General features: G+C 39.9%; 1 protein-coding gene across 4 annotated transcripts in view; it reads right to left on the reverse strand.

The window, feature by feature from the left end:
- Positions 1–16,009, reverse strand: part of LOC129853733 (solute carrier family 23 member 2-like) — a 73,784-nt gene extending 57,775 nt beyond the window's left edge. For 2 of the 4 annotated variants that reach the window (XM_055920085.1, XM_055920084.1), the window contains exon 1: positions 15,395–15,968. The gene's annotated coding sequence lies outside the window, so the exon portion shown is untranslated. Of the gene's footprint in view, positions 1–15,394 lie in introns of all 4 variants that reach the window. The other 2 variants (XM_055920082.1, XM_055920081.1) reach the window with 2 other exon arrangements.
- Positions 16,010–16,253: the final 244 nt, after the last annotated feature.

Below are 16,253 nucleotides of genomic sequence, written 5' to 3' on the forward strand. Positions count from 1 at the left end.
AACTCATAGTGAGGAAATATACAGAATATAAAATACAAAAAAATATATGTTTTTGACTGCACTGGGTATTTCATTTTGCCGAGGATGTTTTAGTCACACAATTTTACATCTAGCTATGGTGTTTGGTGCAGTATTTCTCAAGTAAAAAAAAAAAAAAGTGTGACATATTGTCTTATGTAAACAAAGTCCGATCCACTGTGCTGCTGGGCAGTCTGTCTCACCTTCTTCAAGTTCTGTGATAGGATTGGATAGAGCACAATTACCGCAGATGTGTATCCCGTGTTAGTGGGCAAATGAGCGTTGTCGAAATCAAAAACGAACCCTCAAGTAAGTCACGATGAACTCACAAAACTCAGTTGACTGGCTATGACCAAAATCATCCTATATTTTATTTAAGCAGGGTCCCTTTCACAAGGGAGACCTGCATATACAATTTCCTAAGACAAAATCTAATTACAGCACTACACACATATTCAAAAATAATTACATTCCTCAATAAGAGATGGTCCCTAATCAATATTCTTTTGTGCCTGAGCAGCACCAGAACATCCAATTGTAATGTATTTTGTAGTTGGTTCCAGCAATAAGGTGCTTGAAAACTACACTGAACAAAAATATAAATGCAACATGTAAAGTGTTGGTCCCATGTTTAATTTTCCATACGCACAAAAAGCTCAGAAATGCGTTTACATCCCTTTTAGGGAGCATTTCTCCATCCACCTGACAGGTGTGGCATATCAAGAAACTGATTAAACAGCATGATCATTACACAGGTGCACCGTGTGCTGGGGACAATAAAAAGGCCACTAAAATATGCAGTTTTGTCACAAAACACAATGCCACAGATGTCTGAAGTTTTGAGAGAGTGTGCAATTGGCATGCTGACTGCAGGAATGTCCACCAGAGCTGTTGCCAAAGAATTTAATGTTCATTTTTATCCAACGTTTAAGAGAATTTGGTAGTATATCCAACCGGCCTCACCTGCAGACCACGTGTAACCACGCCAACCCAGGACCTCCTCATCCGGCTTCTTCACCTGCGGGATCGTCTGAGACCAGCCACCTGGACAGCTGAAGAAATGTATGCACAAACCGAATCAGGGAAACTCATCTGCGTGCTAGTCGTCCTCACCAGGGTCTTGACCTGACTGCAGTTCGGCGTCGTAACCTACTTCAAATGCTCACTTTCGATGGCCACTGGCATGCTGGAGAAGTGCGCTCTTCACGGAGAATCACGGTTTCAAAATGTACCAGGCAGATGGTAGACGTGGATGGCGTCATATGGGCAAGTGGTTTGCTGACGTCAACGTTGTGAACAGAGTGCCCCATGCTGGTGGTGGGGTTATGGTATGGGCAGGCATAAGCTACGGACAATGAACAATTGCATTTTATCGATGGCAATTTAAATGCACAGAGATACCATGATGAGATCTTGAGGACCATTGTCGTGCCATTCATCTGCCGCCATCACCTCATGTTTCAGCATGATAATGCACGGCCCCATGTGGCAAGGATCTGTACACAATTTCTGGAAGCTGAAAATGTCCCAGTTCTTCCATAGCCTGCACACTCACCAGACATGTCACCCATTGAGCACGTTTGGGATGCTCTGGATCGACGTGTACACCAGCGTGTTCCAGTTCCCGCCAATATCCAGCAACTTCGCACTGCCATTGAAGAGTGGGACAACATTCCACAGGCCACAATCAACAGCCTGATCAACTCTATGCAAAGGAGATGTGTCATGCTGCATGAGGCAAATAGTGGTCACACCAGATATAGACTGGTTTTCTGATCCAAACCCCTACCTTTTTTTAAGGTATCTGTGTCCAACAAATGCATATCTGTATTCCCAGTCATGTGAAATCCATAGATTTGGGCCTAATGAATTGCTTTAAAAATGGACCGATTTCCTTATATGAACTGTTATATTTTTATTCAGTGTAAGAGCGGATTTACCTAGTTCGGTGGAGACCCGAAGAACGTCAAGAGTTAACAAACCTTGTGAAGGGGTTTGGTATTTTTATATTTTAACAGTGAAGTTGGAAGCTTGTTTAGTACAGCTTTGTTAACAAAAATGGAATAATGAAGTGAGCTATGGAAATGTTATGAGGACCAGACAACTTTTTGATACAGGATGCAGTAGAGTATTAAAACTGTCACCTGTATTAAAGCAAAGGGTGCTATATAGTAGACTGCATTCAAAGGTTTAATGTGGCTGCTGCAATCTGGTAAATGGTGTCACGATTAGAGGTTGACCGATTATGATTTTTCAACGCCGATACCGATTATTTGAGGACCAAAAAAAGTCGATACAGATTAAATCGGCCGATTTTTATAAATGTATTTGTAATAATGACAATTACAACAATACTGAATGAACACTTTTCTTTTACCTTAATATAATACATCAATAAAACCAATTTAGCCTCAAATAAATAATGAAACATGTTCAATTTGGTTTAAATAATGAAAAAACACAGTGTTGGAGAAGAAAGTTAAAGTAAAAAAGCTAACGTTTAAGTTCCTTGCTCAGAACATGAGAACATATGAAAGCTGGTGGTTCCTTTTAACATGAGTCTTCAATATTCCCAGGTAAGAAGTTTTAGGTTGTAGTTATTATAGGAATTATAGGACTATTTCTCTCTATACCATTTGTATTTCATACACCTTTAACTATTGGATGTTCTTATAGGCACTTTAGTATTGCCAGTGTAACAGTAGAGCTTCCGTCCCTCTCCTCACCCCTACCTGGGCTCGAACCAGGAACACGTCGACAACAGCCACCCTCGAAGCATCGTTACCCATCGCTCCACAAAAGCCGCGGACTTTGCAGAGCAAGGTGAACAACTACTTCAAGTCTCAGAGCGCGTGACGTCACCGATTGAAACGCTATTAGCGCGCACCCCGCTAACTAGCTAGCCATTTCACGAGCATAATCTTGGGAGTTGATAGGCTTGAAGTAATAAACAGCTCCATGCTTGAAGCATTGCGAAGAGCTGCTGGCAAACGCACGAAAGTGCTGTTTGAATGAATGCTTACGAGCCTGCTGCTGCCTACCATCGCTCAGTCAGACTGCTCTATCAAATCATAGACTTAATTATAACATAATAACACACAGAAATACTAGCCTTTGGTAATTGATATGGTTGAATCCAGAAACTATCAATTAGAATACAAAACATTTATTCTTTCAGTGAAATACGGAACCGTTCTGTATTTTATCTAACGAGTGGCATCCCTAAGTCTAAATTTTGCTGTTACTTTGTACAACCTTCAATGTTATGTCATAATTATGTATAATTCTGGCAAATGAATTACGGTCTTTGTTAGTAATAAATGGACTTCACACAGTTCGCAACGAGCCTGGCGGCCCAAACTGCTGCATATACCCTGACTGCTTGCACGGAACGCAAGATAAGTGACAATTTCCCTAATTACAAGAAATTCATGTTAGTAGGCAATATTAACTAAATATGCAGGTTTAAAAATATATACTTGTGTATTGATTTTAAAGAAAGGCATTGATGTTTATGGTTAGGTTTGGTGCAACGACAGTGGTAAATCATCACCCGTTTGGAACAGTAGGCTGTGATTCGATGAGAAATTAACAGGCACCACATCGATTATATGCAACGCAGGACACGCTAGATAAACTAGTAATATCAACCATGTGTAGTTAACCTCACTAGGGTATGTGGGACGGTAGCGTCCCACCTCGTCAACAGCCAGTGAAACTGCAGGGCGCCAAATTCAAAACAGAAATCCCATAATTTAAATTCCTCAAACATACAAGTATTTTACAAAATTTTAAAGATAAACTTGTTGTAAATCCAGCCACAGTGTCCGATTTCAAAAAGGCTTTACGACGAAAGCACACCAAACGATTATGTTAGGTTAGAGCCAAGTCACAGAAAAAGACAGCCATTTTTCCAGCCAAAGAGAGGAGTAACAAAAAGCAGAAATAGAGAAAATTAATCACTAACCTTTGATGATCTTCATCAGATGACACTCATAGGACTTCATGTTACACAATCCATGTACGTTTTGTTCGGTAAAGTTCATATTTATATCCAAAAATCTGAGTTTAGGCGGGATGCTACTGTCTCACTTGGCAAAAAGCCAGAGAAAATGTAGAGCGCCAAATTCAAATTAATTACTATAGAAATTACTATAAAAATCAAACTTTCATTAAATCACACATGAAAGATACCAAATTAAAGCTACACTGGTTGTGAATCCAGCCAACATGTCAGAATTCAAATAGGCCTTTCGGCAAAAGCAAACGATGCTATTATCTGAGTATAGCACCATTGTAAACAAAGGGAGAGAAGCATATTTCAACCCTGCAGGCGCGACACAAAACGCAGAAATAAAAATATAATTCATGCCTTACCTTTGACGAGCTTCTGTTGTTGGCACTCCAATATGTCCCATAAACATCACAAATGGTCCTTTTGTTCGATTAATTCCGTCGATATATATCCAAAATGTCAATTTATTTGGCGCGTTTGATCCAGAAATACACCGGTTCCAAATGTGAAACGTGACAAAATATCTCAAAGGTTACCTGTAAACTTTGTCAAAAAATAATAATACATAGTAATAGTAATACAACTTTAGGTATTTTTTAACGTAAATAATCGATAAAATTGAAGACGTGATGATCTGTGTTCAATACAGGTTTAAAACCAACTGTACCTAGCTTCTGGTCACGCGCTTCTAACAAACAGGACACTTCGAGTGACCCTCCTTCAAGATGGCCGTACTTCTTCATTACACAAAGGAATAACCTCAACCAATTTTTTAAAGACTGTTGACATCCAGTGGAAGCGGTAGGAACTGCAAGAAGGTCCCTTAGAAATCTGGTTTCCCAATGAAATCTCATTGAAAAGAGTGACCTCAAAAATAAAAAATTCTGAATGGTTTGTCTGAAATATATAATATATTCTGAAATATAGGTTAATTATTCTGCAATAAGTGAGCCAGAGAGTTGCAGTAAAAAAGGATCAAAAGAATTACACCCTGTGGATGTTTTTTTTCTCCACTGATTTTTAACCATGCACTACATCATAGATGTAAAATAGTTGAAATGAAAATAGACATTCTCTATCTGGGTGTGCATCATTCTCTACAGTCTGTTTCAAGGTGAATAAAGGACTCTACTGGAATTAGAGGAATTTCCAGAAACAATTATTTCAAATAGATGGCCAGCTGAGGCAAAATGGTTATTAAAAGCACCCCAAATTTCCATTTGGTCTATTATGGGACCAGAGGCTATTATAACCTGACTACTTTCCAGATGTTGATTCGCACAATTCTCAGATACACAGTTCAGGAAGTATGTTGACTTTTCTTTTGTAACCAGAGACAGATATCGATTTCTCAAATGTCTGCCAGTCAGAAGTAGTATCAGTCAATCTAGCCTCAGCCCAAGCTAAATTTCTTTCCTGTAATTTTTCATACAATTCATGCGTGAACAAAGGGATTGATCTATCCTTCATGCGTAGTTTTTTTTATACCAAGTTTTCAAAATTTTATACGGAGCATGCTTATTTACAACAGTTTTAACCCTCAAAGGCCGATGTTCGCGCCCCTGCGACAATCTAATTAGCATAATAATAAAAAATCCCATAAAAATCTGTCAGTTTAAACTAGAGAGATGTTTTTTTTGCATTGGATGTGTCTCAATCCACCGCATCCGCCTATGTCGCTGCGGTCTTCTCACAAAATCGTCTGTAGAGTTCAAACGGCTTGGCCAACAAATTAGGGCTGGGCGATATTGCCAAAATATATCACGGTATAAAAAAATTGATGGTATGACGGTATTATGTTTTTTAATAATAAAAGTCTACATTTGCTTTATGAGTAGTGCGTGACCCTAGGGTGGCAACACATACATTCTAAGTGATTTCCATTGGTCTTTCTCCATTCTGATTGAACTGTATAAAATAATACAACTTCAACCCAAAAAGTGTCATCAATTTCTGCATATGAGATCATTTCCACACTGCCACGTAGGGCTCCACGATATCTGGGCCTTATTTTGAACCAAATGTTGCAATTTGACTTGCGATTTAGAACAAAACACTTGGGTTAACTGTTGGAATCATGGAAATAGAATGTCTATTCTAATTACATAGTTAGAATACAGTGTTGTTTGACATGACAAGGAATGAAAATGCCAGGGAGGAGTTATTGTGACAGGGTATGAACTAGTGTTGATAGGTTGTTTCAAAGGGGAACCTATAATCGTTGGCTACATTTAATGTTTTCTTTTAGCTACTTCATGTAGCTAACATTTTCGTGCTTTGCGTATTACTCTTTAAATTTATAAGATACTGTTGCAGAAACAACATGCTGATTTAGGTCTACACCCTCACTGGTATTATCAGGCTGTATAGCTAACTACGCTTGCTCTTGCTCAGTACATTTATTAGCTAGCTAGCGATTAGCATTAGAGGCTAACAATCAGTGGCTAACAAGATTTAGGAACAACTTGCTAAGACAAACTAGCTCTTTGCAGATGTAAGAAATACAAGCTAATAGTGTAATTATAGAATGCTAGTAGATTTATATTAAAAAGCAAAGTGACAACTGCATCGTTGTCATCAACATTGTTGCATATGCTGCATTGACTGCATATGCTGCATTGACCATGAAGACTGAACGCAAGTGTCTCGTGGTCGAGGAACAACGAATGCGCTCACAGGCAGTTAACCCACTGTTCCTAGGCCGTCATTGAAAATAAGAATTTGTTCTTAACTGACTTGCCTAGTTAAATAAAGGTAAAATACAAAAAATAAATTGAGTGAGACAGGAGCCAGGGCTAGGTCTGTGTGGAAAGCGGCATGGAGAGAGGGTGGAGAGAGATGACTCAAGTAGCGAAGTAACCAATAAAAATGGACGTTACACACTGCCTATCACATTTAACAAACCAAACATTCCAGTACTTTTATAGAAGGTAAAGTAAAAACCCAAACCGGTCCGTGCATCAATACCGGTACATCGCAAAAAACGGTATTCCCGCCCAGCCCTACTACAAACGATGAAAAGATGAAACTCACAAACATGTATGTCAGTTGTTTTGCTCTAGGATGCCCACAGGCCTCACAAGACTTGTGCGATGTTCCCCCAGTACCAGTTGAATTTTTTTTCTTTATGTATATATGGAGAAGGTAAAGTGTCAAAATTCTGGGGTTAAATACATGTATAATTTTTTTTTCTTTTCCCCCCTCATATCTCTCAGATATAGGACAGACACCGCAGTCCCCTCAAAAAAATTATTTTGAAAAATCTAGGTGTGGAAAGCTCTTAGAGACAGCTGTAATCACTGCCAAAAGGTGCTTCAACAAAGTATTAGCTAAAGGGAGTGAATGAGTTATTTCTGTATTTAATTTTTGATCAATTTGCAAACATTTCCAAAAACATGTTTTCACTTTGTCATTATGAGGTATTGTGTGTAGATGGGTGTTTCAATATATACAGGCTGTATTTGGCTAAGGTGTATGTACACTTCTGACTTCAACTGTATTTCTATGGGCACAGTTCATGACACAAATTGTTCACATCCCTCTTGTTGGTGGAGATAATTTTGCAAGTTTAAAGCTTATTTCCTTCAATTCTACACATTTTGTCATGGGATGCAAAAATATTTTGCAGTTTTAAAGCAAATGTTCTTGCAATTCTATACATTTTGTGATATTTGATATTTGAGAAACATAAAAATTACAACATTATTTATAGGCTTAAAAACGTTAGCTGACATGTGCTAGTTGATCTGGACATTCCCGATTCGTTATAAATAGCTCTCTAACGTATGCAATGACTAACATGACAAGGAGAACTGATGATGCACTACCCAATTTCAAAAGTGCACCTTGTGCATTCTACTATTACAACTTCCCTTTGCTGGGAGAGTTCCAAACTGTGCCCCCCCCGCCACTGTTTGGGAACCACTGGTTTAGTACATTGACAAGATAACATTATAATTATTTATTTTTTTACACAGGTGTTGTAACTTGGAATTCATATTCATGAATTACAAGAACTGCAAACCAGGTTGATATACTGTTTATTATGGATTGATGTGTAGAATGTATTAATAATTGAAAAACATAAAATGCTTGCTGGGCATAACATACATATAACCAGAGACAGCAAAGTTTGTGTGATATATTAAGTCCTTGTATGGTGTTTCTCGCATGGTAGGACAGCAAGGGGAAAAGGGGGGAATTGCAGGGCTTCTACTTTTATCATCTAAGAAATATAGCTAGTCAAGTCTTATCTCAGTCAATGATCTGGAGAAAGTTATACGTTTTTATTTCCTCATGCCTAGATTACTGTAACTATTTGTATATACACACCAGGAAATGTAACCATATCACAACTGCTTCTCTACACTGGCTACCAGTAACCTTTTAGAATAGATTTTCAAATGCTATTTATCATGTTTAAGTCTAGGCTTGGTTTAACCCCATCCTACTGTATACCTCAGATATTTTATCTCCCTACGAGCCAGGACGGTGATGTAAAGTGAACTCAGAAATATTAAAAAAAGACTGACTTGTGTAGCCTGGTCTTTGAACATGTTTCTGCCATGCTTGGTTGTGATATCGTGTTCCCCAGGATCCTGTGTGCGGTGAATAAAGAAACGTATTGATTGCTCAGAGAAGTGTCTGACGGATCAGTCATCTTCAATTGGTAATCCTGAATAACTGGAAACAGAACAGCTGGACACAGGACTGTAGGAAATTGCTATCTTCAATAACACGCTCCTGAGGCTACCTTGCTTTACAACACATGGTCAACAAAAAGCCCACATCACTCCACAGAGACAGAGCTGGAAAGACTTGTGTGGGCCAGCGTGGGACAATCTAAAGAAGGATATCCTGTTGATCCCAGACTGAGGTGGAGACAAACATCACTTAAAGGGGCAATCATAAGTTGCTTCATCCATTTTTGGACTTGTAAATTAATTATATGTACCCATTAATTCTTGAAGAATATGACTTGTAAATGTCTTGTGAGCTTAGTTCAACTGTCACACCCCTTCAGAACCCAAAATATAAGCTTGTTTTACTCCAATGTTTGTAAAGAGTAAATGTAACAAGGTTAAAACTATAATTTTGACATAATGGATTGTCAGTCCTTGCATCCATAGCTCCTTTGAATTTGAGAGCGGTTACATTTCTCCAGCCCAATCCTCCGGTTCACACCGTAGTGGCGAGTACACTTTGTTATTGTTTCAACTGCTGATTGCAACTTTAACCAATAATTTATAATTTTCTCATTACACAAACTTGCTGAACCTATCAGTATGGCTACAGCTGTGAGGAGGTGGTAATAGATTTAATTTCACCATTCTGTAATAAAATGTACATTATTGTTCAATTACAAATGTTATCGAGAGACGACTGCCGTAATCTACGGACCCATTTATGTTTGACTGTAAGGTGTCTAGAAATGAGTTTGAAAAGAGAGATTTAATATCGGCCTATCTATTTCCTCCACTCTACGTTACATAGGTTCATCAGAAAGACAACTATGCCTCCACGTGATCTCTGGTGTCTGGGATGTGAGTGACTACCCTCGGCACCGTCATAGCTGGAGCATGTTGAGTAATAGATACGATGTGAAGAATACGCAGAATAATGTGACGCTTTTGATTTCACGTTAACCTGTTACACATGGGTGTTTATTGTGGAGTTATCCACATGGTCTCTTCTCCCACAAAATAAGCATAGGAACCAGCTGGTTAATCGCAAAAGGTTCTGCTTTGTGCCAATGCTGTATGTAAACTTAGCCTTAACACTAACCTCATCCAGAACGCAATTATTCACCCAAATGAAAATGTTAGAATGAAACACTATGACCACTACTATCTAATCATCATGTCCAACAAACTACTTGTGTGAAGTTGAATACAGAATGTAATGTATTACCTGTTGGTGCTCGTGTTTTTCTTTATCAACACTATACTACTGTAGGCCTACCTACCATATATATATTTTTTTTCAGGGGGGCATTCTTTTCATGCCTAGAAAATGGTGACAAGTGTCCGATACAAACAATTATAGGTTTAGATTGTCAGCAGTTTAGCCAAAGTCCTTTCCTCATCAAAAAGTTGAAATAAAAAAGGTGAATGTACACTTGAATATTTACATTAGGTGAACACGCATAAATGCAGTGAGTTAATCTGCCGACCCTATTCATTGACCAGTGGCTGTTAAAAATAACAGGTAGGCCTATTATTATTAGGCTATTAAAATAGTCAAATTAGTGTCGAGGGTAGCACCCTGATGGTGCTCCTGACGACCGACCTCTAAAAACTGCCACTGGGGAGGGCCTGTTGCTCAGCGAACCCCCGCAGATCCCAGCCCAGCAATGCCCACCACCGATCCAGCCCACCAGGGATTCATCGTGTGTGTGTGTCCAAGAAAGAAAAGAAAAACTAGTCAGCTGGAATGCTAGGCTATTGCTTTACGTCAGCCGTTATAGTCTGTTTGGCAGTGGGAGAAGATGATACTTTCAGGCCAATTATCCATAACAGTGCCCCACGAATCTGAGCAATCTAACTGTGGTATACTTGATACCCATGTTGGCCTTTTATTATTAAGTAATTGGTTCTTCATTTGTGTTTGTTTTAGTGAGTGACACTGGCGTCCTGAATGTAATAGTAGTAGGGATAATTAATAGGCTATGGTCGCATGCGTAATTGCGCCTTAAGTCATCAGAGGTGGATCCGGTGACACCTACGTAAAATAAATCAGTCTTTTTCTACCTGAAATGTCATGAGTTTCAGCTTCTGATTATCAAAAGACACAGGTTTCAAAGATCAACATTGTCGATAAACTTAAATGCATGAATGGTCAATGAATTACACAGGAGAAATGGCAATGACAAAATATCACATATTTTAGTAGAAAAACTCTTAGGATTGATAATGGAACAGGTGGAGGATTAGTCGTTGACGTAGGCTAGTCGGGTGGAACGCGACCGAACTCGGACCATGCCCACATCCCCAGGCCGGAATTGTGCTGACCCCCCCCCCCCCCCCTGCAAGACCAGGTCCTATACAGGAGATGGTTCATTCCCCACTGGAAAGTCAGCCCCAGGGCACGGCCTTGGGTTTAACTGGCCTTCCCAGCGGGGCAGAAGGGAGGCGAGTGGGGTGGAGGCGGGTCGGTGATATAATACATCATAGGAAGGTGAGAGCTGCTTATAGGCCTATACCAAGTGTCATTTAAGGAAATTACGTAGGCCTATGGCAAAAGGGCAGGTTGTAGGGAGATGGTGGAGTGGCTAGAAATGTGGGGTATAGAGCAGAGGTAGGCCTATGGTAAGGAAGCATAGTGTGATAAAATCTGAGCTCTCCATGTCCAATGTGAACTGGGTACGGGGAGCTGTCCTTCCAGCACACTTCTAGCCGCATTGTCCAATGGAGGCGGCCGCAGGGCAATAGTATAAGCTTCAATCATAAAGCATGCGCCACTGACATAGAAGAAAGTACAACGCTAGGCTTGGTCGCCAATGGTTTGGCTTAAACCTTTTGTTTGCCGTGCCTCTTAAGTATTTGTTAAATGCCTTTATTTATCATCTCGGGACACATCTGAGATTGGAGTCTGATCTATGAGACTTTTTATTAACTGTTATGATTTGCCGTTTCATTTATCCTAACTACGCACCAGCCACTACGACCAGAGCCATGTCGTATGCACAAGAGGAGAGCTTCATTCGGCAGTCAGAAATATATTGACATAGAACCAAATGTCTTGAAGAGAAAGGTAGGCTTAAGTGCAGGTTGAAAGATAGAATTCCGGCAGGAGTAAACTAGAACGAGGAAGTAGCCAAGAATCAATAGAAAGAGAAACATCCAGGAGCCAGTTGAGAGAGGGAGCGGGAAGAACTGCCCAGGATGCAGGTCGCAGTCAGACTATATTGGTCTGAGACCCACTGCAGCCCAAGTGAACCGAGTGGCCCAGCTCTCACACGAGTAATAATATTCATTATTAATAATGGTAGGCTACAGGCTTAATGGCCAAATCCCCATGAAACAGCTTTGGGAGGCAAAGTTAAGCCATTATGTTATTAATTTTATTTGAGAATGTGATTTAAATAACACCTAAAACACAATTTGGTAAGCTACATTAATGAAGGGGATCAGAGGGGAGCATATTCTCTCTCACACTCACGCGAGAGAGCGTGCACGGTTCATATTGATCATAATGACATAGCCTAACGTGTGCAGCCTAACCTACAAACCAAACGTTCTGCTGGAGTCTTTCATTGTGTAGAAATCCCCATAGATTATAGGCTACGAATAACTTTATTGGTAGCCTGAGGACAAAACAAATCTTCCTCACTCATGTTGGCTCACGCAAGTGACGCACACACACATTCCTCCAGGCATTGTTTCCAGGACAACCATGGTAATAAATCTCACCCTAAAAATCAGATGCGATCCCTACATGGTGATTGATGGATATCGATGAATGGATATCGATGAATAGTCCTACTTATGTAACAACTCATCTTAACACACACGTTATAAGATGAAGGGAAGGGGGAGAGGTAAAAGGACCCATGAGCACCAACATCTTAAGTTCATAAGAGCTCATTACATTTGGTGTCAAATGAAAGCTAAGAGTCTATATTTTACAGAAATTAAGGCATACATATATATATATATACACACACACATACATGCATACGTACATATATAAAAATGTAAGTATACATATATATTTATTTATTACACACACATTTTTCAATTATATATATTATATACACACACAATGTTTTATTATTTCCCATCCTAAAATTAGTAATAATCAAAGACTTTGGTTTCTGGTTAAACAGATGGAAGAGAGGTCTCCAAAAATATCTACCAGAAGAATTCTTAAAAATGTATTTGAAATACAGTACCTGTCAAAAGTTTGGACACACCTACTCATTCAAGGGTTTTTCTTTATTTTTACTATTATCTACTTTGTATAATAATAGTGAAGACATCAACACTGAAATAACACATATGGAATTATGTAGTAACCAAAAAAGTGTTAAACAAATCAAAATATATGTTATATTTGAGATTCTTCAAAGTAGTGACCGTTTGCCTTGACTACAGCTTTGCACACTCTTGGCATTCTCTCAACCAGCTTCACCTGGAATGCTTTTCCAACAGTCTTGAAGGAGTTCCCACATATGCTGAGCACTTGTTGGCTGCTTTTCCTTCACTCTGCGGTCCAACTCTTCTCAAACCTCATCCCATCCCAAACCAGCTTCATGAGGTAGTCACCTGGAATGCATTTCAATTAACAGGTGTGCCTTGTTAAAAGTTCATTTGTGGAATTTCTTTCCTTCTTAATGTGTTTGAACCAATCAGTTGTGATATGACAAGGTAGGGGTGGTATACAGAAGATAGCCCTATTTGGTTAAAGACCAAGTCCATATTATGGCGAGAACAGCTCAAATAAGAAATGACAGTCCATTATTACTTTAAAGACATCATGGTCGGTCAATACAGAACATTTCAAGATATTTGAACGTTTATTCAAGTGCAGTCGCAAAACCCATCAAGCACTGATGAAACTGGCTCTCATGAGGACCGCCACAAAAAAGGAAGACCCAGAGTTACCTCTGCTGCAGAGGATAAGTTCATTACTCAGAAATTGCAGTCCAAATAAATGCATCACAAGTAACAGATCTCAACATCAACTGTTCAGAGGAGACTGCGTGAATCAGGCCTTCATGATCGAATTGTTGCAAAGAAACCACTCATAAAGGACACCAATAAGAAGACTTGCTTGGGCCAAGAAACACAAGCAATGGACATTAGACCGGTGGAGTCCAATTTGAGATTTTTGGTTCCAACCGCTGTGTCTTTGTGAGATGCTGAGTAGGTGAACGGATGATCTCCGCAAGTGTAGTTCCCACCGTGAAGCCTGGAGGAGGAGGTGTGATGGTGCTTTGCTGGTGACACTGTCTGTGATTTATTTAGAATTCAAGGCACACTTAACCAGCATGGCTACCACAGCATTCTACAGCGATATGCCATCACATCTGGTTTGCGCTTAGTGGGACTATAATTTATTTTTCAACAGGACAATGAACCAACACACCTACAGGCTGGCTGTGTAAGGGCTATTTGACCAAGACGGAGAGTGATGGAGTGCTGCATCAGATGACCTGGCCTCCACAATCACTTGACTTCAACCCAATTGAGATGGTTTGTGATGAGTTGGACCACAGAATGAAGGAAAAGCAGCCAACAAGTGCTCAGCATATGTGGGAACTTCTTCAAGACTGTTGGAAAAACATTCCAGGTGAAGCTGGTTGAGAGAATGCCAAGAGTGTGCAAAGCTGTAGTCAAGGCAAACGGTCACTACTTTGAAGAATCTCAAATATAAAATATATTTTTATTTGCTTAACACTTTTTTAGTTACTACATGATTCCATATGTGTTTCCATAGTTGTGATGTCGTCACTATTATTCTAATACATAGAAAATAAAGAAAAACCCTTGACTGAATAGGTGTGTCCAAACTTTTGACTGGTACTGTAAATCAAAACACAATAATGTTGAAGTTAAGACCCTTGGAAACTAATATTAACATTTTCATTTAATTTTACTGATAACAATTGTGTTTATGATTTATTAAGCAATTAAAAGGTGTAAATCGGAAACCGCAGTTGGGTCACCTACTACTGTCCTCCCTTCCACTGGCATACTGTTATTGACAGAATTGTGAAAACAGTCTTCTCTCTAACACACTCAACGTAGAGTAGTGTATAGGTCAGTACAGTAAAGTACACTAGGGTAGAGTAAAGTACAATGTACTGTGCTCTACTGCGATGTCTAAGCACCCTATTATTTATGCAGACACCATTGAATCTCAATTCAGAGTAGATATTGAACAGAGTTTTTGGAAAACTTGGTCACATAAAAAGGGCAATTTTACTGTCATTCTGTTACAAAACTTTACATCTGCACTGTTCTTCAAGTATATGGGTTGTTTTGTGGACATTTTTGAAAGTAGTCCTTACGCATAGAGTTGTATGGTTTGTTTAACTTTGCCAAAAATCGGAGTCTTAGCGTCATTCTGTTACCAAAGAATTGCCTATATGCTAATCAATATAAAGCAATGCCTCATACTATTCCACGGCGCATCTCTTATCATTAAATGATGAGGCCCTCTGATTAGGAGCATGCATTGCTATAGACATGATCCTCCTGCTCCCTCCGCGTTTGCTATTGGTCCATCCTCGGATGTTGTATCTCTCCCTCTCTCTGTCACACTGTAGCTAGCTATGGCGTCATATTCCCCATCACGAGAATGATGCACATACGGCTAGTGAGCACCAAACAGCTGGCTCCCCAGGTAAACACTCACCTGTCCTGGGGAAGGAACACCGGCAGGACCCGTTTCCCTTCAGGGTTATGGTAAAGTCCCCGTGGCGGTGCTGGTGAGGTTAGGGTTGGTTAGGGCTGATACAGCCAAAGGTAGGTTAAACCCGAACAACAACCTTCAAATGAAGCCGAAAGGAGCGTGCGATGTGTGTTGGTCCAGTTCTTAGTAGGTAGAAAATAACTATTCTTGTAGTCTCCTGCGCCAGTGTATGGGGCTGTCAGATAGCAATGTCTGTTGATACAGAAAGAGCGTGTATTATGTAGTCTTCAGATAGGCACGGGGTTGACTGAACACATAACAGCGCATGCTCAGATAGGCCCTGACGTCAGGCCCTTCCTCTTTGTGTTTACTGCCACGTTCAAGACAACCGGGAACTCAAAAATCTCTGACTTGCGACTTTAGTGCGTTCACGACAACTGGGAATAAAATGAGGTCAAATCATGACGTCAGTGATCTTCAGGTCGGAAAGTCGGGGCTCTATAAATATACCCGTGTTTCCGACTATGAATTCCGAGTTGGCTGACCGTTCAAAACGATGTATCCCAGTCGGAGCTCGTTTTTTTCTGAGTACACAGTTGTCTTGAAGAAAACTGAAGTCGGAAGTCGGAGATTTCCGAGTTCCCAGGATTTGAAACGCGGCAAAAGTCAATGTGTTCTGGGCACACCGGTTCCAGAAGTCTGCCCTTCCTCTTTCTCTCAATGTTTCTCCTCCAATCCCCCCCTCTTTCTCAGTGCCCCGTTTCGACAAGTTTGTCCCTGTTTTTATGAACACAAAATGTCGTCTTTCACTTTCTCCCTGGTTCTGTGGATATTTGCACCGTTCCATACTCACATCTAGTGG

This window comes from Salvelinus fontinalis, chromosome 4 (assembly GCF_029448725.1).
Source record: "Salvelinus fontinalis isolate EN_2023a chromosome 4, ASM2944872v1, whole genome shotgun sequence".
In the NCBI taxonomy this organism is placed as follows: domain Eukaryota; kingdom Metazoa; phylum Chordata; class Actinopteri; order Salmoniformes; family Salmonidae; genus Salvelinus; species Salvelinus fontinalis.